Source organism: Triticum aestivum, chromosome 7D, assembly GCF_018294505.1.
Source record: "Triticum aestivum cultivar Chinese Spring chromosome 7D, IWGSC CS RefSeq v2.1, whole genome shotgun sequence".
Classification (NCBI taxonomy): Eukaryota; Viridiplantae; Streptophyta; class Magnoliopsida; order Poales; family Poaceae; genus Triticum; species Triticum aestivum.
In genome coordinates, this window is record NC_057814.1 from 308,853,672 (window position 1) to 308,877,719 (window position 24,048).

General features: G+C 46.1%; 1 long non-coding RNA gene, 1 other non-coding gene and 2 pseudogenes across 2 annotated transcripts; 1 reads left to right on the forward strand and 3 right to left on the reverse strand.

The window, feature by feature from the left end:
- Positions 1-574: 574 nt before the first annotated feature.
- LOC123166760 (uncharacterized) lies at positions 575-12,769 on the reverse strand. The gene is made up of 3 exons (XR_006483696.1): positions 12,528-12,769; positions 11,610-11,611; positions 575-585 (listed from the first exon to the last, which is right to left on the reverse strand). It is a non-coding gene; the product is annotated as an uncharacterized lncRNA (long non-coding RNA).
- A 1,402-nt stretch (positions 12,770-14,171) lies between these two features.
- Positions 14,172-14,938, reverse strand: LOC123171083 (NADH-ubiquinone oxidoreductase chain 6-like; annotated as a pseudogene).
- Positions 14,939-18,408: 3,470 nt separating this feature from the next.
- TRNAS-UGA (transfer RNA serine (anticodon UGA)) lies at positions 18,409-18,495 on the forward strand. The gene has a single exon. It is a non-coding gene; the product is annotated as a tRNA-Ser (tRNA).
- A 2,403-nt stretch (positions 18,496-20,898) lies between these two features.
- On the reverse strand, positions 20,899-22,259 carry LOC123166758 (uncharacterized; annotated as a pseudogene).
- Positions 22,260-24,048: the final 1,789 nt, after the last annotated feature.

Below are 24,048 nucleotides of genomic sequence, written 5' to 3' on the forward strand. Positions count from 1 at the left end.
AGTTCGTAGGTACGGCAGGCACGTGTTCACCCACAATACGACGTTCCCCTGCGTCAAGCAGCCGCCTGGCGGTCAGAAGGATGCCTACTACGCCCTCCATCACATGCGGGCGTTCGTGCGGGACCATAATCACCTTCTGCTACCAAATAATCTCAAAGATTGGGCCACAAGCTTGGCGGCAATCCAGGACGCGGACATCCGACAAGAATTCTTTCGCATCGAGTCGGAGTTTGCAGAAATCATCCATCAAGATGTCCTTCGTACCTCGGGGCAGTTCTACCTCAAATTTCAACCGTCCAACAGCGAGATAGACACAACGCTACAAATGCAGGCTGACAACGCCCGCGACTTCATGACCATCACGACAGACGGCGGCTTCATCCACGCTCCGGTCCCATGAGTCGAGTCGAAAGTTGTGATGCTATGTGTAGTTCTGAAACATTCATTAGCTCATGTTGTAATTAAACTATAGTGAACTTGTATGTCTCTTTGGTTTGGACAGTCGTTCAACTTAGATGTAATCGATGCTATTTGTTAGTAGGACCATGAATCGTGCTATGGATGTCTTACTTTTCTCTTCCGATCCTTTTGTTGCATACTTATATATTGCTTATGTATTGTCTGTTGTTTGGCTTGTGCATAGAGATGCCGTCGTATGTCGTGTACAAGGGTAAGGTTCCCGGAGTCTACGACGACTGGGAGGAGTGTCGGAGATAGGTTCACTGTTTCAGCGGTAACAGTTACAAAGGGTACACCACTAGGGCGGAGGCGGAATCTAGATACGCGCGCTATCTAGCGGGAGAGAGGAGCGAGCGTTGGAGGAACCAGATGAAGACCAGTTTCATCGCGATGACGCTCATCGTGATGACCGCATCTCTCTTCTATGTGATGGTAGTTTAGATGATCGATATCGACTTGTAATGTGAAGACAAACTCGCTACTCGCGGTCTCGAGACTTGTAATGTTCTATCTTCGTTCGGTCTTTTGAATTCGGAGACTAATATGATGAATTGTATTCGGAGACTAATCTTCTATTGTATTCAATGAATCTGCTATTGTTGTGTCCTGCTGCTTATTTTCTGTCCAATAATATATTTTGTAATCTGTGCAAAAATCAGAAAAGAAAAAAATAATAATCCCTAATATACATACTAATGGCGCATCACGCCAACGTGCGCCATTAGTATGCCAAAGGATACTAATGGCGCATCCCAGAGCAGTGCGCCATTAGTATGCCAGAGGGTACTAATGGCACATCACCCAGCAGTGCGCCATTAGTATGCCGAAGGATACTAATGGCGCATCACACTGCAGTGCGCCATTAGTATGGCAAAGCACATGGGTATATATGGCCCCCTGGGAGGCATACTAATGGCGCACTGCTCGGTGCACCATTAGAGTACCAGATACTAATGGCGCACCAGCGGTGCGCCATTAGTAAAAATTACTAGTGGCATGATGCTAGTGGCGCACCAGTAGTGCGCCATTAGTAGGCAAAACTGGTGCGCCACTAGTAAGCCTTTTTCTAGTAGTGTCACCTTAAGTCATTATCAACCGAAACTCATAGAGAAAGGGATCTGCAAAACCCTCGCCATTACCGTATGAGCAGGTTTTAAAGCCTGGAAGATAAGTTGTTGGCTGCTCTTAGCGATTGAGTGCCAACATGAGACCTATTTGTTAGCTTTGAACTGAGAAGGTCCCTCAACCATAGTGTGATACGAACCAGTGCCTTCCCTACCAAAACCGAAGAAATCCTCTGGGCGGGTTCCTTATCTTTACTTAATACGGAACCGAGACCTTGACTTCTTCTTATCAGACTGAAGAGGGGAACCTCATGACCCAGGATACAAGCACTATTATCTTCTTATAAGGGAAGTGAGGTGATTGTAAACAAAAGGAGGAGGAATAGTTTCTCATGCCGAGATCAAAAACTCAAGCGCCATCTGTTTCCTATTTGATTTCAGAACAGCGGAATATCATCACCCGTGGTTCACTTGAGCATGAATAGAATTCGGTCTCCTTATGAATTCAAGTTGGTAAAGAAGTGGACTTCGGAGCTTTCGCTACAACCCCTCCAAGGCGGTCAACTGTCTCATTTGACACTAGCACTTAAATAAAGAAAGGTAGGAAGGGCTCCCTCCCTCTAATGAAATGGGCTTCTTTAAATTATGCAATATGTTCACCAGTCTCGGATCTTTAGAAAAAGGAACCAATCCTATTTCGGCACTCTTTAGAGGCCATCGCTCGTTTACGGCAGATCTCTATCCCACAGCTGGCTAATAAAATCGCCTTGGCAATGTGTCAAGTCCTTTCAGTCAGAGTTCAACTCTTCAGCGAAAGTGAAAAATCTACGGTCTTCCATCCGTGGAGGTAGCCATGGACTCCATAGTATATGTTGGTAGCTAGCGTGCAGGCTTGATGTGAGGGGGGGGGGTTGTTACCTATTCTATTCCCTTGCTTGGATAAAAACACCCATCTTTCCGTACGAAACACACGCAACTAGAGCAACTTGATATCACGTATGTAGACCTGGCCTCCCTCAATAATAGCTGGCTCACCCGATTGACAATTTTCAAAGATCTACGCCAAGCGCCTCGAAGCGGGGATCCACTTTTTACTACTTTAGAAAGTGAGAAGCCTTTGGCTTGATTTCTTCTATGGCTTCTTTATGTTTACCCACGCCGCGGCTATTCAATAAAAGGATTGGTAGTTAGTTGCCTCACCCTATTGGTTGTTGGTTTTCTTTCTCCTCTGCGTTCGTGAAAAGCTAATATGCTCGCGGAAATCGTCTAAAGGAAACTACTCGCTAACTCGCTAACAAGACGGACTTCTTCCTCTGGCTCTGCCAGGCTATGCTGCTCGCCTAAATCGGTATCAATAACTTCTATCGTACTTCGACCTCTCATTGGAATGATAAGTTGGCTACGACGAACTAATAAGTTTCTCTTCTTGTCACCTTCTTTAAGCCTTTCCTTCTGCTTCTATCGAGAAATATACATATAGATAAGCTTGGAGAAGCGATGAAGGTGTTTCCACTCTTAGGTTGTTCAATATGCGAAGACCGTGTCAATCACTACACCAGTGATACGAAAAGCAAGCATTCTTCTCCAACTGACGTACCGACGCCTCACTACTACTTAATTAGTTAGAGATACGTTAGGATGTTTTCAATTCTCCATCAAGAGGCGGGCAACTATCTCTTTTAACACTAGACTTCGGATCGCCTTCCTACTGGTTTTCTTCTCGGTCTCCCTAACTAGGGGAAACCTCAAAGCAAACAACAGAGCAACACCTATCTTTTTTCTTTAAGCACTGAACATCCGGATCCCCTTCCGACTTGCTTTTCCGGGCACTGGTCTTTCTAACAACTGGAACTCGTCTCCCTTTTCCTGATTCGCATCTTCTTCGGCTTTTGCTACGGTCTGTTCCTTCCTTCAGTCAGTCCTTCCTTCAAGATTTTTGCCTGCGGATCTCTCTCTTCAAAACATATATATCTTTCGGCGCCAGTCTTTCCTGCCTTACCTTAACCCCGCTTTCACGTGGCGAATCGGTATGAGGTTTCAATGATCACTTTACGGTATTCTTTAAGCTTTCTTGGTCACCGAAGAGAGTGAGAACTGCTCAGCTTGCTTTCTTTCCCTAGCACACACTTAGTAGATAGTAGGCACAGGTCCGCTAAGAGCTCATCGAACTTGACTTGTAGAGTGAGACCTGTGCTCGATATGGTTCATTTTAGTGCTCTTTCTCTCGGTATCGTTCACCACATGCCTGTGATCGATCTCTCTCAAGCTAGGTTTGGTATCGGTATCGGTGAAGTCCGTCATTGAATTGAAGTGGTAAGTGGGCATACGGTCTATGTATTTCCTATCAGTGGCATTAGTTCCTTTTCATTCTCTAGATAGATGGGCAGAACAAGCTTCTCTTTATATTCTATTCTAGAAAGGATCAATTAGATTCTCATCTCCTATTTGTTTGAGCCATTCATTATAGTGGTGGTGCCAGGAAGGCATCTTAGCACTCTAGTCCTTTTGAGTAAGGAATTGTAGCATGGGCAGGCAATCTCTTCGATTGATTCCCCTCCAGGAATTACTTGAATTAATTAGCCGGCCCACGGAGTGAAATATCGAACTATTCTAGAAGGAGGAAGCTGCTACTTATACTTATTATTCTTGTCCAAAGATGCCAGGCCGAGACAGAAACCCAACTAGTGAAATAGAACGGATCTCTCTAATAAACCGGGGTTCTTCTCTTCAGGTTGCTGGTATCCTTATATGGATCCGTCTTGTCTCCTCGGCTCGATAAGCTAGCAAAGTCAGTTTGTTGGATTGGTCTGTCCGTTCAGTCAGTCAGGAAAGCACGTCAAGTCGGTTAATAGCTCTGGTCCGGTTTCTAACTCGGTGAATTGGTATGGTCTGGAGGCCCGGCAATAACAATAGCAGACAGGTCAGTTGTTCAAGTCCATCTGGTTGATAGGTCAGCTCGGTATAGAATCTTCTCTGGTTTCTGAAGTTGGTAAAGTCCAATCAGTAGAGTGCCAGTTAAGTTCCTCAAGTAAGGATCTTTGATTCCTCTGATTTAATCATAATAGTGTCGGCTCGGAATGCGAAGATGCTGCTAATCTGTTAAAGGAATCTAGATCGCATTTATTTGATATGCGTCCCTTCTTCAACCCCGGATGTGTACCTGACGCCAGGGAATAACGTAGTTCTAAAGTAGTGACTCGTGTCTTGGAGGTCGTCCATCCAAATGTTCCTCTTTGCCATTGCCCGCGTCTACTCCTATAACCGAATCGATGGCCTATAGCGCCATGCCATAATGAAATTCTTGATCATTTCTTTGTTCGTAACATGGCGTAGTGTATCACTGGGTGCCACAATCCCATTCAATTCTTGTCCATTCAATACCATGGATATATCGATTTCTATTTTCAGAAAGCTCCTATTTTTCGATTGATATCTCTAGCAAATATATGCGTAGCGTATGTCAAGATAAAGTAAATCAATCCGTATGACGGCAGGGAGCGGAGGCAGCTTCAACTCAAGTGAGGAGCAAGCTTACCTCGGGCGGGTAGATTGATCGGCTCCTTCATATCTCGGGATTTCGCTTAGGCCACCCAGGCCATACCATAGAAAAAAGATCTGGTTTCCTTTCCCTCATCAACCTGCCTGCTTCTTTTATTTCACGAAAGAATCTTTCCGTCCGTATTGAGCAACTCAAATTCCTAGAAAGCCGTTGGTGCACCCACCCAGTGAGTAACTACTAATGCAGTGAGTAACTACTAATGTTACGAACAAAGAAACTTTCAAAAAGTGGACCCAACAAGCAAAGCAACGGATTGGGCTGCACTGCCTTTCGGCGTTTTAGTTAGGCGCATCCTCTTGCGGGATGAAAATCTGCCATAGCACGCTCCGCGCCTTTGAAGGAACATTTGCTCGATGATGGTCCTACCCTACGCGGGCTTACTAACGATGGCCAAGCACGCAGTCATTCCCGTTCTATTTGATAGGGGAAGCAAGCTAGTCAAAGAAGAAGGAAGCATGGGTATAGGTAAGTCTAGACATATTGACACGGGCGTATACTGAAATAGGCATAAGGCCGCTAACGCTAAGGAGACAGCACCGCTTCTTTGTTCGTAACTAGGACATGTATTGATGCTAGAGGCAGACTCCTGGCACTTATCACTCCTTAGATGAAGCAAGACAAGAGTGAGTCCGCTAAGGGACAAGTATGACTAAAAAAATGATGGCAGATTTTTATGGAAACGATTCTATTTGAGTATATTGTCTCATTGGGTTTGTCATTGTCGATAGCTATTCTTGTCGCCGTTAGGGCTGGCCGGATGATCCATCACATAAATGCTATTAATGTTGAAACACAAGTAACTGATATATCCAAAGATGTTCTTAAAGAACAAATCATTTATCAATTGGAAATACTCTATAAAGTCTATAGAGATACTACTGAGGGTGTGCACTTACCGGCAGGAGTCAATCTCCAAGAAGTAAGCACACATCTCTTTTTTGTAGACGAGAGAGTGAGCCTTCTAAACAGTATCTACTGTGATCTTATTGCAAAGGGAACTGGAAGTGAATACTTTGGCCAAGTTATACAATTTCTTCTGGGATAGCTTGTTGTGGGGCTTTCCGAAGGGTCGTTCTGAGAGTGGTCTCTTTTCTTTAAGGTTGCATATATTGTCGGAGAAGGGAGGGCCAGGCCAGGTCTAAAAGTGCCGAGTTGGGTTTGGGACAAGATCAGGAAATAGTGCATCTTATATAGTGGGTGCCAACTTGATTGCTGCTGGGATTGCTTGATAGGAAACTTTGATTGATACGAGCAGATGTGAATGAATTGAAATAGTCAATAGTGGTGATATGATCCCGGTATCTACACTCGGATCTACTTCTGCTACCGAGACTGCTGCTACTGTAAAAGCATCAGGAACGTGTCAATTCACTGAATAAAGTGCTCTTTCCATTGATTTATGGATGAAATCACGAAAAAGAGAAGGAACCACCGATTCTGCATCAAAAACAGGGGTTCTGGAGCCAGTTTCTCAAATCGTAAGTAGATCCAATCCAGGGCAGTTGATAAGTGAGGTTCTCCGGTCGAATGCAAATAAGCCAGAGCGTATCTCTTGTTTCGAGGAAGAAACAAACATCCTGGTCTCAATAGATCTTGATTCTATGCATGCGTCAGACACATCACGAGCCGGAACAAACGAGTGCTTTCAACTCACGAGCCGGAACAAACGAGTGCTTTCAACAATAAGCAATACCCGAGCTTCCTTCTACCAACCAGGATTCCGATACCAATTCCAATCTGGCACAGCACAAGGAAGTAGCGCACCAGAAGAACCAATACGAGAACCCTTCCTTCCAGCCAGAATCCGTCTTTCTTGTCCTTTGCATTCGAGGAATGGGATCTGCCTTGTGGAAACAAAAGCTATTTGTTCGAGTCAAGCAAGCGGACAGTCAGCTAAGAATACTGGAAGAGAACTCTCTAGCCCTGCACTTAAACTAGACTAGAAATCCGAAAAAACACTAGTTTTGGCCCATAGCGAAATAGAGTTTTTCTTCTCCGCGGACTCCCCATGCTTGGCGCCATAGGCTTTAGGACTTTTGGCACTAGGGAATCATACTTTGATCAGATCCGTGGACAGGCTCCCGAGGTCAAATCGGATTATGGACTTTTCCAGCTAAGTGAAAACGCACTTCACTACTAGCAAAGAAGTCAGCTCAGGGCAGGGCCGGTGGTAATCTCAGATAGGAACTTGCCGGGATCCTTCCATACCTGCCATCCACCACTACTACTGATCGTTTCCCAGAACGAGCCATACCTTTTCCCAGAATGAGAATACGGCTGAGGACGAATAGCGGCGCCTAGCTTTAGTTTCCACACGACACGATGGATCTATCACTCTCTTTAGCCAGGCCATTCTCTAGAGGAGAGTTCCGAGAATGAATTCCAATCTGGTACCAATCGTAGAAATCGTATTGTAGAGTTCTTCTCACGCCTAGCACAGCTACAAGCATTCCTCGAATGCAGAGACAAGACGGAGGATATCTGATCCCGCGGAACATCTGCTACCAACTACGGATTACCTTGTTTCCATGAAATCCATGTTTCTGGCACCTTGGCCCCCTCTACCTACGAAATTCTGATTCCTATGGTTGAAGAAAGTACAGCGTTGTCAATTCAACCTGAAAAAAGGGGAATAAGTTGACAAAGTCAGCTTGAATATTACGGTATGGATCAAAGGAAGCTATACCCGCCTTGATTTCTATCAAACTTATTAGATAGTAAAGCAGACAAGTCTGAAATGGAATGTTTGATCGGTATATGTAGGGCTCTCAAAAGAGAATCTATTTCAGCATAGTTGATTTTCAGAAGCCAACTAGAACTTCGCAGCTGCCGTATAGTTGATTGTTCCCACCAGTTTCGTTCTCATCTGGTCAGTTTCACGAATGCAAGGATTTACTACGACTCTCAGGTGTAAACCTTGGTCGTATACAGCGGTGAACTAGCTAAATATAGCTAGAGGAGTAATATAGCTAAATATAGCTATAGGGCATTCCACAGAGGTGAAATTCTCTCGGCAAAGCAGAACAAGAAGCAGCAGAAAGCAAAACAGTATAAGGGTCGTTCGGAGTTCCAGGCACAAAACAATTCTACAGAACTGGGTATACCAAACAGTTGATCAACAAGGCAAATGTCCACTAAACCAGCTAAACGGCTCACGAATTGTTTGGAATGCGACGACAAATGTGATCTCCCAGCAATATCTCGAGTCCAAAACCTCACCCATCTACATATATCATCATCTGCGGCAAGAACATAGCAACACCAAAATCCTACCAGCAACTGCTGCAATGCACCCTCCTCACGACAGCCAACCATCGACGGTGTCAGACTATGATTCAGTTGCTGTACTACTCCTCTTTGTTCTGTTTCATGTTTTTGGCGGTTTCGTTCTTGTGTCTGAGTCCGAAGAAGACAGTGGATGTTGATCCAGTAGCAAAATTGTGCTTCCTGTTGCAGGATTTATGTATCGTGCCATGCGTAGATACGGACGACATGGAAAAAATCCAGGTTTATGTACGACATGCTCTTTCCTTCCTTCATTCGGTGACGCACAGAGGTGGCAGAGTCTTGTTCCTGGAGTCGCTCACAACTTTTGGGAGCACCGAGATCCTGAATAAGATGCTGCATGAATTGGCTGAGGTGTTGGGAGCCCCCAATAGAGAAGGACGATGCGGAAAGGTATGGTGGGAATACAAACAGGCCTGGACAGAAGAAGTAGACAAAAGACCTCCAGGCTGTGTCGTCATTCTCAATCCTGAAAAGAGAGCGCACATCCTGAGGAAGGCGCGTCATGCAAAGGTTCCCATTTTTTTCCTTAGTTGACCCCGTGTTTCTATCGGATCCTAAGCTTCATCGGGACAAGCGCATAAACCATCCCATCCCGGTAGAGGGGACAGAGCAGCTCAGCGGGCTAATCAATGACCTCATCTACCCGAAGACTTTACTTCTGTTGTACTTTCTTAAGCAATAGGAGCTCCTTCATATGCCCTTGAAGGCGGGAATATTGGTACTGAAACGAGGTTTAGAGGTACCTTTTCCCGTTGTCCGCTTTGCCTTCGTACGACTTTCCTTGGCAAACTATCCCAAAAAAGGAATGGGCCTTTTCAAAATCAAACTTGTTGTTTACTCATTGTGGCAAAACAAAACTCTCTTGTTTTCCTTCGAGATGAATACCAATTTGATAGAGGTGGGGCATTTTGCATGAGTGGATTCGAGAATGTGGTCCCTCCTCTCTTTTGACCAGTCCTTGGCTTCTTTGTTTAATGATGGCGATAGCTCTTCTCTAGCCCGGCTAGATAACAAAACAATGAAATAGCACGCCACTCTGGTGATAAATCTTCTTGATGAAATCTTACTGATTCGACTCATGGACCTTTTCCAAAGAGTAGTGGCCTTCGTTCGAAAGGTGAAAACAACCAGTCAATACCTTATTGATTCAAAAGGGAATGCAAATGCGATCTACTTGTAATAAAGGGTCTTGGCATGTAGTTGACTTCATAATGAAGAGCCAGAAGTTTAATGTCACTAGCTTCATTCTTACAGAAATTGATCAAGCTAGAAAGAAGGGATTTCCACAAGAATCTTCTCTTTGCACCACACATCATGAGAATGATATTGAACAAGAGTCAGCTCAGCCTGCCTCTTCCTTTCCTCCCTATTTTTAGACTTCTACAAGTCGATCTTCTTATGATGGAAATCACGAAAATTTGCTCTTACCTCGTCTGGAGCAGACGAAACGTCTTTTGTTTGGCCTTTGGCCTTTTCATTTCAGTACCGAAGCCGAGTAGATCAATCAGATGACCATGGGTATGAGTCTCTTGTTTCACCTTCAGGTGTCCCATTTCTGCATCCGTTCTTGTAAGCGATAGCGATCCGTTGACAAGAAATCACTTAGATTAATAAGGTTTTGTGACTACGAGTTGCAGAAAGCGGCGCAGCCAATGGCCTGGGCTTTGAGTGGTATGAATTGAATAAAATATCATAATAAGCACGGTCGATCAACATTGGGGTCAGCATTAAGAAAGAGAAACCATGGGATATGGCCACGATGGACTTTATTGAGGGCCCGGCGCCAGGGAACTATACTCGCTAGCCCAAGCTACTGGTTTTATTTATAGAGTCAAGGGTGAGCATGTGACTGTGACTAAATAGCAGCGTGCCTTTGGCTCGTAGTATTGGAAAAAGATAAGAAGCGCGGTAGTCGATCGAAGAATAGGTTCCCATCTTGGCACTCTCGCTCAAAGATTCTTTCCTTCTTTTTCCCTTGGTCGATACAAGGCCAATAGAGGATGATGATGAACTACGCCCATCGAGCGCTTCAAAACCAATTGACACTGGTGATTCAGTAAGTTGACTACTTTGTTCACACTTTCTATTTGCGTAATAAAAGTATGCTCCTTTCCCTCCTCCAACTGCCAGAGTTCACTAGCACGAAAGAAAAATAGATGGATTGAGCGACGGGACATTAACCTGGATTTAGCCCTCCTCTCTACTATCTACTGGCTAGACCTCAGTTTAGAGCAAAGCGTGAACTCTGCTTCTAACCATCAATAAGATTGACTCGAACAAGACTGGGTTCCTATGAAAGTGAAAGGCAGGAGCTCTTGTATAAAAAAACATCCTTTTCTTTGGGTATCTCGAATGCCGGTTCGAGGGTGTGCTTTTAGGTCTTGATCGAGAGTGCTTCCTTTCGTGCCTTGGTTAGCCGGAACTAGAAATGCCGGGACTATGGGGAAGGGTCCCTCGGGCGAGATGGCTAAGCGTGTACGACAAATTCTGTCTATCTGAAGATCTGAGAAAGGCGCTGATTACAGCTCTGTCCTTGGATGGACCATAGGCCTGATGCTAGGAGAGTGTAGTTCGAGCATTCTATTGTGTGCTCGATCCGTGATACGCAAAGCAATCTCCTGTTTACTATTGATCTAATGACAGTTGATTGAGACTTGCCATTGTCGTCTTTCGAAAGCGAACTCTTATCTGGTTGCACTCGGGTTCTCCTGTCGACTTGTTTTTCAATAGTAAATCACAGGCAGTATGCCCTATTTGAAAACATGCAATGAGGGTACGAGCAACACTCCCCAAACTTGGCATGACTCATCGCCATCTTGTATTCATGATCTTACCTCTATTGGTCACAAATGCATAGCATAGGGTCGAGTGGATCGGCACCCAATAGGCCAGATTTTCCTATCTTTGATGTTAGAAGTGATTCCAATCTATTTTTCTATAGTGATAGTTCACACATTAGCAATTAGCACTGCCTCAAAGCAAACATAGGAACTAGGGAGTTCATCGAGAGAAAGTCCCTTTAGTTTCGTACTTCCCTGTTTCGGATTTGCATATGTCTTTAATCGCAATAGTTGTAGAGAAATCCCTCAATCACGGGACAATCCTCCAGGGCAAAGGTACTTCCAAAGCTCAGAAGGTTCATCTGTGCATGAAAGGAATGAAACAAATTCCATAGAAAAAATAGGAAAATCCCCACCGAGATCGGTACCTATCTAGATCCCCAGCTTCGACAACAAAACTCCTTCGCATTTTGCGACCATTCCCGCGAGGACTACGATTCGGATTATCTAATGTCATCCCCAAACAGAATTACACCTCTTAAGAGGAAGGGACGGCCCTCTATCCGGTGTGGGTTCCTACGAATTATTGTATGGTTCCGGATCCAGGTCCCTCTGCCCTTGCTTTTTGTTATTCCATAGGGGTATGGATTGAAGTAATCACTAATCCAGGAAAGATGGATCTTTAGCTAGAAAAACGAAAAGCCAATACGCCATGTATCAAAACAATAGGGATAGGGGTAGTTGTATACCACCTACGAATAGGAAGATCCTGGGTTTTGTAAGAAAACTACGAATAGGAAGATCCTGGGTTTTGTAAGAAATCCAATTTCATCAATTCTAAGCACGGTAACGGCAGTGCTCCTATCCAACGGCCGGGGATCTATTCGATTTCTCAATTTGCTAATGCCGATAAGCTTAGGTTGTTATTTCATCGTCTTGCGCTAAAAAGGCACCCTCCTATTATGCTAACAAAGGGACGGATAACGGCAAAGCGGAACAGCAATAGCGAAAGCAGGTACAGTAACGGCGCAATCCCTAAAAAAAATCAAAATAGAGAAATTTAGAGCGTTGCGAATTTCCTTCTTTTGATAATGCTACCCACACAGTCACGGCTCCTATCCGGTCACCGGGTTAAACAATTGATTCCTCTCAACGCATCCCCGCGGTAAAGAGCTAGTCGTATTCTTTTGATAATTCTCTAGTTGTATTCAAGCAAGAGTCCTCGGCATCCTACGAAAACAAGCGCTAGGAATATCAATAGCGTTAGCGTTAGCGTCCTGGCCTTTGCTTGGGGATTCCTCTATGGAATTCCAAACATGCCATTGCTTTGCCTTTGCTCGTCCCTTTGATTCAATCCTTCTTCTCCTCGAAAGCTACAACTAGAAAATATATTCTTCTTTGCCGGTGCGAACCCTTCTTTTGAATAACAACCATTGGCAAGACCAGCGAAATCCGAACACTAATCCGAGGAAAGCCCATCCCTACTTCCCTTTGCTGTTGTTCCTCGAAATCCTCTACTAGTCATTGGTTTCAAAGCAAAGGTATCCGGTATAGGGGGTCGTGGGCAGGTTAGTGTTTCATTTCGATAGGTGATAGTGGTATACCCAAACCATATGGTATAGGTCTTGGAAAGGACAGTAAATCAGGTCAATCTTACAGGATTTCTTCACTTGCTTGGGCTTAAGCGGTACTAGTACCCGGAGAATAGTTCAATTCTCTTTCTCCACATGACACCCTTGTGTTGTCAAACTAATGAATCCCTCTCCGCCCCTGCTCCGACAAAGCAATAAGCACTAGGGTATCCACCCACCCGCCAGTTCGAATAGCCGGTTTCCTCCCCTTCCGCTCAAGCTAAAGGTTCTGGGCTACGGCTTCCGGTTCCGTATTCCGATTCGTCTTCGGATAGCATTAGAAAATCCCTTTCATGCCTTGCCAATACAACTATTATTTTTCTTAGCCGAGGAGCCTTTGGAAGTACCGTTGTTGGATCGGATTGAGCCATTATAGGATCGGATAAAGATTCACTCTTTGCCAATGCCTGCTTCCTTGGTTTCCTACTTTCTGCATCGAAAGTGACTTTTTGCTCAGTATCGAGAACCACTTCTTCTCCTTTTCGAGGCGTAGATCGCCCGTCATCTGATTTGCTTCGTCAAAGCGGATAGCATTATGGAATTGATTATATTCGTAGAAAAAGCACCCCTATTTAATAAGTCCTCGGAAATGATCTCATCCAGTACTTCTCTCAGCCTATTTGCCAAGACTTTGGAGCATAGCTTGTAAATGACATTGCACAAATATATCGTCCTATACTGTGAGATTTCTTGGGGGTTCTACTGTCAGCAAGTGCACTATTATTTACTTCACCGCGTACTTAAAGAATTGTTGGTAGCAAAGAACAACACTTGATAGAAAGGATGCTAACCAAGCCTCTTCTGTTTAAGCAAGGCTAAGCCAGAATAAGGGGTACAGTAGGCTGGTGACCCTGACGATAGCACTAAGACTGCCTCGGAATTCTCCTCAATCGTTGAAGAGTGCCTCGGGAATTGAATAAAAGCACTGATATCCATATAATCCTACAATTATGCTCTATTCTCTTGAAGAGAAGACACTTGAACTTCAAAAGTGACAGAAGCCCTCATACCCACTCCTCTTTCCCCACCAAACCAACAAGTAGTAGGTTGGTGGGCCTCGGTATCTCTATTTGCTAAGATGGATACCTACACCACTCAATAGTTCCAATTCATTGTTTTTTATCCCATAGGAAAGAAAATGCTTCAAGCAATTTTTTCCTTTCCTCCGGAGTCATACGACGGTCTTCACAACCTTCCACCGGAGGCTTGTATCTATTTTCCTCCTCCATCGCTTCTTTAATCATATTTTGGATATTCTTTACGGGCAATTTAAACATGTTCGCATCCCGCGGGAAGCGAAAAGCCAGAAATAGAATTACCTCAGGTTTAAGAACCGAAAGGAGTTTATCCAGATTTGGTACCAAACCCGGGAAAAACCCTAAACGAGCTCTTAAAAATCGATATAAGCAGGGTCATAGGAATCCTGAGATTCCCGTCCCTCCGCTTTGGAGGAGAAGCTTCTTCTATGGCCATGGCCAAAAGGAGAAATAGTCCTATTCATTATATTCCTCCTAGAATCCAAGGCATTTCGTCGGAATACATCCTGTCTTTTCACCTTTGTAGTCCTATGCATAGTAAGTACTATAGCCCCAATCATAGCTACTAATAAAATCAGACTAGAAACCAAAAACCAGACGGAATAGTAGGTATAAAGCAAATTGCCCAATGTTTCCAAATTAGTCCAACTTCGTACCTTTCCGGCATAAACCGTATATCTCAGAGAGGTCGTATTTCTGTGGGTTGGTAGTAATGGAATGGTTTCATTATCTAAAATGAAGAACATTTCCCACCAAAAGATCAGTCCATAATACCACTCACTGGTAAATAGCACAATACTTCTTCGTGAATCTCCGCTATTTGAATATTGAACATCATAACCATGAATAGGAATGAAACGGCAATAGCTCCTATATGAACTACTGGGAAGATCATAGCGGAGAAGTCGAGACCTAACAAAATAAGTAAACCAGAAGTGTCGCAAAAGACTAGGATGGGAAACAAAACGGAATGTACCGGATTTTTAGCACGTACAACCATCAAACTAGAGACCAAAGCAGGGCTCGACAAAACAGAAAGTATCATGGTACGTCGTCCTCCCTTGAAATGGAACTTGAATGCTGGAGCAAGAAGATGCATTCAAGTCGATCTATTACAACCAGCGCGGTTGTTCGTATTTCATTTTCTTCTTCCAAGCCGACGCTCTTCTTATAAAAGAAAGCACTCACTGAATTACTTACTGAATCTCGTCTTTCTCTCGGCGCCGATAATTTTTGATGTGTCCGGGTCGATCAGAGGTTCGGCTTGCCTCTCCCCCACCCTCGCCTATGAAATGGATAACCCTTGCTGCCATAGCAGCAGGATTTTAAGGGCTTCTGTTGAAGCGGAATAGGAGGAAGCCATGGATTCTTTCAAGAATCTCCAACCCCCCCCCTTTACCTTCTCTTTCTATTCTATAAAAAGGCGAACATCTAATCTAGGCCCGGTCGCCTTTCTATGAAGGCGAGCAGCCCAGCCCCCTTGTTGAAATTTGGATATTAAGGAAGCCGTATTTCGCAATAGCAGCTCCGAGAACCTGGGCTTAGGGTGCGCCTCCTGCGGTCGTTTCAGTGACTCAATTGGCTGGCTTCCCTCAGCTCAGACTGGTGTCGCCACCTCTCCCAGGACCGGAATGATTATCCCCGCCCGATGGGTCTACATTCATCCCTGAATGTCGTCGGGTACTCTTCACTTCCCCGCCATTCTTGTAACCGTCACCTGTAATCCGCGCAGGTGTGTCCGCACCCCCTAGAGTGGACGAGAAAGAAAGGATTTTTTCTCGGAGCAACCCCCCTGGTTCCATACCCAGGAGTTCACTTTCCCGTATGAGCATTCGGTACATATATAAGTCAGTGGAAGAGTCAAAGGGTCACCACTACTGAGGATCTCCCCCTTATCTTAGAAGGGTCGTCTGAGGGTTCGCCGCGGTTCATTGCTGTGCTTACACACTAGGCTACCCTTCTCCGAAAGCTCCGCGGGACCACCTATCACTAGTCTTCGGCCGGAGGGGTTTATTGCACAAAAAGGCCGGGACGCGGGCTCCCGCAGAGGAAAGCCCAACGAATGTCAGATGCAAAGCCCCGCACCTCATTAAGATCATATTGGCATACTCTCCTAAAAAAGAGCAGACCCCATTGAAGACGGGAGTGAGGTACAACAAGGCCATTTCCGTCCACCTTCTCACGGAGCCGTACGTGGACGTTACCGCTCATACAGCTCCCAGCCAGCAAGCAGTTAGCTTTCCTCTAGAAGTCATGGAAGTGTGGATAAATCGACAGAAGGTTTTTATTTCTTAAAAAATCGCCCTAACCGTCCTAAATATGGACGGAGAGCGGTCTCGAGTTTTTCGGGGTCCTCGAGATCGCATTTTAGGTCGAGTAGAGACGCTAGGGAGTCTGTGGGCTTCCCTTGGCATTTCAAGATGGCCTCTATCGTCTTTTCGAGAGCCTCCCGTTTGCCCGTCAAGGGGCATTTGACATCCAGAGACAAAAGCAGTCCCACACGAAACTGGGAATTTTCCCCAATGGACGTAACCAGCTCTGCTTTCGCGGTCTCAAAAGGAGAAGCCCCGAACGCTTGCAGTTGCTTTTTTCTCTTTATTCCTTCTAAGCGAGCCTCTAAAGACTCTACTCCTACTTTAAACTTAGAGTCCGATTCTTCCAATTCTTCCAAAGACAAAGTAGAACTTCGTTTTGAGGAGTTTGCCCCCCGTTCGCCGCCGTCCAGCCGGCGGCTACTCTGGGATGGATCGAGGTTTAGGCCAGGGGGCTTGCTCCCTTTCTTCTGGAGCTAAGGAAGGACCTGCGGGTGGCGTTTCCGGTAAAGGGGGAATCTCAAGGAGGGTCTCCAGACCTTCGAAGTGCCCCACCACCAGGGTTGGCGTTGTGTCGACGACCCCCTCTGGCTCCGGGCTAGAGGTAATTTCGATGATCTCCCCGGCCCTTTGTTCCTCGTCACCATCGCAATAACAATAAGGAGACGCGGTGACGTCGTCATCCAGAAGGAAAAAGAAAACCCCAAAGGTACCGAATGGAATTCTACTTGTCGGGCTTGGATTCGTTTCGTTTATCAAAAATCGAAATAATAAATAACAACCCATAAATAAAAGAGAAATTACGATAACAAATCTAAAGTGAAGCCAATCGCTTATAAAAATAAACCAGTCTCCTTTTAAAAGGAACTGGCCAATTCACTTCGAAAAACTACGTTCTAACTTGAGCAGAAAAATTGGTGGCATTTGACATCTAAAGTTTCACCACCCCTACTACTGCCCGAAATCCTGCTTTGGTGAGCTTTCCCCAAGGTGACACCGAAGATCTACCTCCTTTCGTGCGCCCCTCACCTCCTCCATGAGGATGATCCACTAGATTCATTGCAACATCATGAACAATGGGGCATCTGCCTAAGCACCGGCACCCCCACCACGCTTACGGCTCTATTTAGAAGCCGCTCATGCAACAACGTTTAAGTAAATCCTTCCGCCCTTATTTTCTTTAGTCTAGTTGTTGGAGGAAATGCGCCTTGAACACATTATGTATACTAGCTGAGCTTTGTCCCTAATCGTGACTAGTTGTTATTAGTTTTGATCAAATTTCCCCCCAGCCGGCAATGCCTCAGCTTCTCAAAATCTAGGAAGCTCTGAAAAAAAGTCATCATTATGAAAAGATACTAGCGCTACTAATAAGGGAAGCTACTTTTTTCTAAGAAAGGAATAAAGCAGAAAACTAAAGAAAGAGATCTTAAGTGGGTCCCGCGAGTAGTTTGTCTTGTTTCAGTCCATACAAGAAGATACTTTCAGGGTTGCCCAAGAAGGGACGGGCCTATCAATTGGTGGTACTAATTCCGCGGGAGGGGCAGGATTTTGGTGCCGTCAGCATGGGTCCGGCTATCGATCACAAGGGTCTAGATACGGGTCTTGAACGGAAAAGTATGCTACATATTGCTCTGCTCCAGTTCCCTCTGCTTACACGTGGTCAATTCGTTGATCGCCCCTTTTATTTCTGATTTTCAAAAGGGCCCCGCTCTCGTCTCTGCTGACGAAGCCTTTATCTCTGTCTCTGTTATCCTCGTACCTGCTGATCTCTTCGACTGATAGAGTCTATGCTATTGGTGAAGCTGGTTCTACCTCAACAATGGGATCTGCAAATGGATTTTCAACTAACAACCTCTGCTTCAATTTGTGATGAAAGGTCGACTAGTTTTCACCAATCTTCAATTACGCCAAGTACCAGTCTCGCAACAGTACTGGCGTTAAAGGATCAGTCCTTCACTTGCGGATCGTTCGCGAGTCGAACTCGCTCTCTTGCCACGCCTTTGACTCACGAACTCGAGTCGGACTCATTCACTTCTGACTTTTTTGAGGACCGTTCGTTCTTCACTCTCTTGCTATTACCCGCAGGGAGCGCAGCAACCGACGGTGCATATTATCATATAGAAAGAAGCGAAGCATAGCGATTCGTACTACCGGAAAAGTGTCACTTACCGCTAGGCAATAGAGTCAGCTTACGGGGTGGGGCGCAAGCAAGCGTAGCGAATCACATAGAGTTGCCCCTACCTCCTAGCGCGCAGATAGATAGGGCGGGCGAGCGCAGGGATGGATGTCTGAGCGGTTGAAAGAGTCGGTCTTGAAAACCGAAGTATTGATAGGAATACCGGGGGTTTGAATCCCTCTCCATCCGCGAGGTCATAAGTTCTCTCTTGCCTTATCTATAGATAAGAACGAATCTCCTCGACTCATATGATGGATCGAATGGGTAGAAGGTTGAGGTTATTGTGTGTTGATTTAGTTCTTGAAAACCGAAGTATTGATAGGAATACCGGGGGTTTGAATCCCTCTCCATCCGCGAGGTCATAAGTTCTCTCTTGCCTTATCTATAGATAAGAACGAATCTCCTCGACTCATATGATGGATCGAATGGGTAGAAGGTTGAGGTTATTGTGTGTTGATTTAGTTAGGACTTTGTCTCCATTTCGTTATCTTCCGCCCCGGGTGGATGACCTGTGGGAGCTAAGTCGAAGATCTCGGTGTCGTCGTGAGTGGTTGATAAACAATGATTGCAGTTTGATTTAGGGAGTCCCAACCCTGTGAAGCTTAACAGACAAAGAAAACGATAGAGACTTCCAGGTATAGGGTGACGACCTTAATGAATCAAGTATTCAGGTGGCAGTGTTTTTAGCTACATAAGCGCTCAAATTCCTGAATACTTATTGCCCAAAAAATATGATCAACCCCAGGTACATTTATTAGGTTTTGATCTGAGGCTATCCTGGTCTGCAGGACCCAACACAAGTATTCATCCTTTCCAATCTGCAAAAGGTGTTGCCGAAAGCTTACCCTCTTCCACACCGATGCTATAGCCGCTATCACTTTTGCAAGAGGGGAATTATAGAGTTCGCCTCTCGACATCTTGTTTGGTAAGCGGAATTTTGACCCAGGCGCCCTAGTGTTGCCTAACCGTTCGGCCGGAGATGTCGGATGCGAGATCTTTAGCTACTTGTATCAATTTGCCGCATTGTGCTTAGATACAATGGGCTGGCAGATGAGGCTTGGCAGGATGGGGGAGTTAATTAAGGTCGAGGGAGCAGGAAAGAGTTTGTAATTCGCTATTGGCTTAGTACGACCTATACATAATAGGGCCATGACGGTTTTGGCAAGGCCTTGAACTTCATATATCCCTTTTTTACTCAATCCAGAATACCGATAAAGTCAGATTGAATCATTTTGTCGACCTTTCCTTTGGATTTATTATCATAGGTAGTGTTCGAGATCGCCTCTGTGCGGTGAACGCTCGAATGTAGCTCACATCAGTTTTGTCCTCGGGTGGTTGAAGGAGATGCTACTGCTGGATAGAATGCTTCCGGGGCGCCATGATCCTTCTCTCAGGAATAGAATAATCGAGGGCACTGACTGACTGCATCAATCATCGCTCAGTGAGCTATTAATTGCCGCCAATAGCGCTTCGCTTGCATGCAAGGCGGCTAATAAAAGCGCCAGGTAGACGCGCGGAGATGCATTTTGAGTACTGGTGGTACTGGACAAGCTCTAGGGGAATAATCTCTTTCTTATTTCTTTCCCATGACGACTAGGAACGGGCAAATCAAGAATTTCACTTCGAATTCCGGACCTCAACATCCTGCTGCTCATGGTGTTTCACGATCAGTATTGGAAATGAACGGAGAAGTGGTGGAACGTGCGGAACCACATATTGGATCACTCCAATGCAGCACGAAGCCGCTGATGCTGAGTAGGCTCCTATGCCGCTAGCAAGGTGGAGGTTCCGTAGCGCGTCATGAGCACCGGGCAAAGGGACTGTTGAGCAACTCAAGCGAACCGCCCTACCTGACTTTGGATAAAGATAGAAGGGAGAAGGTCGTGAAGGTGGCCTCGTTATCCACACATCTGGTCGGAGGACCGACCTGGGTTTTCACGAGCGTAGGCGGGTCCTGGAGTGCCCGTCAAGGGCGCTAGCGCATACCCCGGGGTGATCATCACCACCTGCACCTCACATCTCGGCACAATGGAACGTGTAACCCGCCTGCTGTCCAAGTCAACCACTGAATTTCCTGTAATTCATAGTGTCTAACAGAACGTAGCAGCAAGGGACAACCCACCCATACAGACAGCCTACGGGGAGGATGGCACTACTGGCAAAGACCATCTGGCGAAAACGCCGCGGGCGCGAAGCGTGGTGGGCCTGCGCCGGGGGAGCATAGGGAGGAAAGGGAGCCCGGACGGTGGAAGATCCAGGGGAAGCCGGGTCATTTGATGGAAATGGAAGGTCCGAGCGGCTCATTCATTCTTGCAAAAAGAGGGGGGAGTGAGCCAATGTATCAATGAATAGATACAGTCAACGGTATTAAGACAGCGCTGCCTACACGCGAATTAGCTTCCGAGGTCTAGCAGTCTCAATTTCACTACAGGATTTGCGAATGAATGCTGGGCTAGGCCACCTCAAATGGCGTGAGCCGCATGCGGGGAGACCCGCACATACAGTTTTCAGGGGGATCCGGTCGGCCGGCGCCCACCCGACTAGAGGGACTGAGAAATTAATCGAGTACAAAACTTATCTTCAAGCTTTACCTTATTTTGATCGTTTAGAGGGCGATCGCGGAGTCACTGGATGAAGTCCTCCCTCCCTTTCTTTCGGAGGTGCTGACCCGCTGCGAGGCAGATATGACTAAGTGACATATTGAATATGGCGACGACTACAGCATGTTGTAGGAGATAAGAGGTGGAGCCAACGACCCACTAAGACTCACGTATCTACAACTACATTTCCGAGCGGCAGTCAAACGGAGGCGTGAATGCAAGATGCCAGCGGAATGATCGACCAGACAAAGGCTAGGGCAGCTTTCTTCCCACCGCGTCCTTCCTTGTGTGTCGGAGATACAAAGCGAGTGCACCGGAAAAGAAGGGGAACTGAATCGAACTATTCCATGGCGAAGCATCCGAATCATAACTGCACACTCACACGATCTTTGCCGAGAGATAGGAGCATTCGGTGGAACCGGTGAACTACACTTGCTTCTTGATAGATGTGTGGGACAGAGGGCTCGTGGTACCTGCTGCCCGCCCTTCCTCCGCTTTGATAACCGTGTGAACGGAGAGTAGGCAGAGCAAAAGGGAAGGAGGTCCTCATACGGAGTCGCACACTTGAGCAGTGCGGGAGACTGGAGAATGGGTCGAGTAAACTCCCTTAGGGCCGATTAAATCACAGACGAGGAACTTTTCTTTCTTTTTTTCTTTTTGATTTGAAGGGTATGTTCTCAAAAAAGAAAGGCAGAGGTAAATACTTCGAAGAGGCGGCTCGGTAGGGATGGAATGGTCAATAGTCAAGTCAAGGATGACTTCTTTATTGGCAAAATGATGGGGGAGAGAAAGCACGCCAGTGATTCTCTGAGCCGGTCTTCATTTCCAACGCCTCGGGAAACAGGTTGAGATAGATGACAACACCTTTTTATCCTCTTCCTTACCGGGAAGGCGCACTTCTCTTCTTCTTCTAGCCTTCACCTCCTGCCCGGCCCGGAAATAGAACCCAGCCCCCTTTCTGATCCATTCATTTCTGCAAGCAGGCGGGATCCAGAGCTAAGCCCCCCTCCTATTCGAAGCCGGGTGTGGCCTCGCCCTTTTGCTCTTCCTTCGGCTTGGCTCCACGAAGGCGCCGCCTAGACTAGGAGCCCCACTCATATTCAAAAGGTGCCCAGCTTTCAAGACGATGATAATAATTAGTCAACTTTTTCCAATATCATGGAATAGCATGGCCCGGGGCTAAGGTAACTCCAGTGGGAGAGCCGTGTTATGGGTGACCTTATTGCACAGTTCAGAGAGCACTTGTGTATGTGATGCAAGTGAACGTGTATGAAAAAGCTATCGTAAAGTTTCGTTGTTCGTTCCGTCGTTGACCCTATCTATGTTTCTACGATGGCCCAAGAACACACTCATTCTTCAGCCGCAGAGAGACTTTTGAATTGTGAGGTACCATTACGAGCTCAATATATAAGAGTGTTATTCTGTGAAATAACTCGAATTTCAAATCATTCACTCGCTTCAACTACTCATGCTATGGATGTGGGAGCATCAACTCCGTTCCTTTGGGCTTTTGAGGAGTGGGAGAAATTGTTGGAATTCTATGAAAGAGTCCCGGGAGCCAGGATGCATGCCAGTTTCATACGACCTGGTGGAGTGGCACAAGATCTGCCTCTTGGCTTATGTTGAGATATTGATTCCTCCACACAACAATTTGCTTCTCGTATCGACGAATTAGAAGAGATGTCAACCGGCAACCGTATCTGGAAACAACAATTAGTGGATATTGGTACTGTCACTGCACGGCAAGCAAAGGATTGGGGATTCAGTGGTGTAATGTTAAGAGGTCGTGCGACATGAAGACATTGGTAGCAATATGGGGGAAGTTCCCATCAGGCAACAACGGTTCTGCTTGACCCTACAAAAGCATGCATATGTTGTCAGTGAAGATTTTGTGTGAAGCCTTGGAGACGATGTACCGGGGGCTAGGGTGAGCTGAGGGGGGACAACGTAAGTGAGCGAATGTGTGTAAGCCCAGTCAAAGATTCCTATTCTAGGCGGGCGGGCCATCAACCTTCGAATGGTGTTGGTCCTACGGACTGTGAACGGATTCGCCTCTGGCCTCTGGGCACGTCGGAACCGCATGAGTTCACCGGGGTGGAGCACGGTCCGCCAACATCGGCATAGGTTAGGTGCTATTGATGGAACATGGTAAGCCCATCTTTCTCCATATGAAAGTGTTGCGGGCACATAGAGATGTGGGTAGAGGAAGTCTCAAAAAGCGAAGGCCGAGCTGTAGGTCACGTGACCTGCACCGAAAAGGTGGCTGACTGGGCTTTCTCCTGGATCAAAGCGGATCAGCTCGCCAAATTCGTCGATCGAATCGGGCGCCCCGGAATGTCGAATGAAAGTGGTCTTTCGACAACCCTATTTATATGATTTTTAGGGCCCCTTTCCCCCTATCCCTCCCTTATGTTTAGGAGCGGGATCTGCCCAAGCACGACCTGTGGTGGTACGGAAGGCATGGACTCCGCAAGTGTCCCACACCCTCTGAGAAAGAAACTCCTCAACCATCACAAGATAAAGAAGTATGACGCTCTGTATTTGACTCTATTGGTCATAGTTCCTTGCTGTTGCGGCCCGTGCTCGTTTGCGCGCGTGTGAACCACCAGATCATAAGGAAAGATGCCTCTCGGGGCATCTGAGAATGATTCGAGCCGTATGAAGGGAAACTCCCACGTACAGTTTGTTTTGGGGGGGAAGGAGCCCGACAGGGTCCCCCCACTGACTTGGCCCGGGCCTAAGTGAAAGTGCAAAAGTGAAGTGGTGGGCCTACCCATCCCAACCTGGGGTATGCTGGGATTCGCGAAGAGCAGCACCTTACGATGTTCATGACCAATCGGATCTTGACGTAACAGTAGGTACCAGAGGAGATCACTATGATCGTTACTGTATCCGTATTGAAGAGATGCGACAAAGTGTTCGGATCATTGTGCAATGTCCTAATCAAATGCCTAGTGGCATGATCAAAGCCGATGATCGTAAGCTATGTCCTCCATCACGATCTCGAATGAAACTATCCATGGAATCGTGCGCCGTGTGAAACGTAGATCATCGCCGTTCTTAACCGAGACTCAGGTTAAGCTCCGTCTCGAAACCGCCGTTGGGTTAGGAGTAAAGCATCTCAAGGTTGGCGCATCTCGTT